The sequence below is a fragment of the Capsella rubella genome, unplaced genomic scaffold (genome assembly GCF_000375325.1).
Source record: "Capsella rubella cultivar Monte Gargano unplaced genomic scaffold, Caprub1_0 scaffold_7, whole genome shotgun sequence".
NCBI classification, from domain to species: domain Eukaryota; kingdom Viridiplantae; phylum Streptophyta; class Magnoliopsida; order Brassicales; family Brassicaceae; genus Capsella; species Capsella rubella.
This window is the reverse complement of record NW_006238917.1, coordinates 11,033,628-11,033,967: the sequence shown is the minus strand read 5'-3', so window position 1 is coordinate 11,033,967 and position 340 is coordinate 11,033,628.

The window sequence follows — 340 nt, the reverse complement described above, 5'->3', positions numbered from 1 at the left end:
CAAGATTTCTTATAGGTTTTAAAGTTTGTATAATGTTTTTATAAATTTTAAAGTTCTTATTAGAGATTGATGAGTTGTACTCATTTTAGAACCTTATTACTTTGTATTTTACGTGTAGCATCATGATCATAATATCATTTACCAAGATCTTAACCACATACATATACTTCTACATAGAGCTAAGAAACAAGGAAGATTATAAAAGGTTTTTAAAAAGATTTTAAAAGGTTTTTAAAAGAATTTACAAGGGTTATAAATGTTTTAAAAATAAAATAAAATACAAGGGTTTTAAAAAGTTTTACAATCTTGTAAATACTTCACAAAACCTTATAAAAGCGTT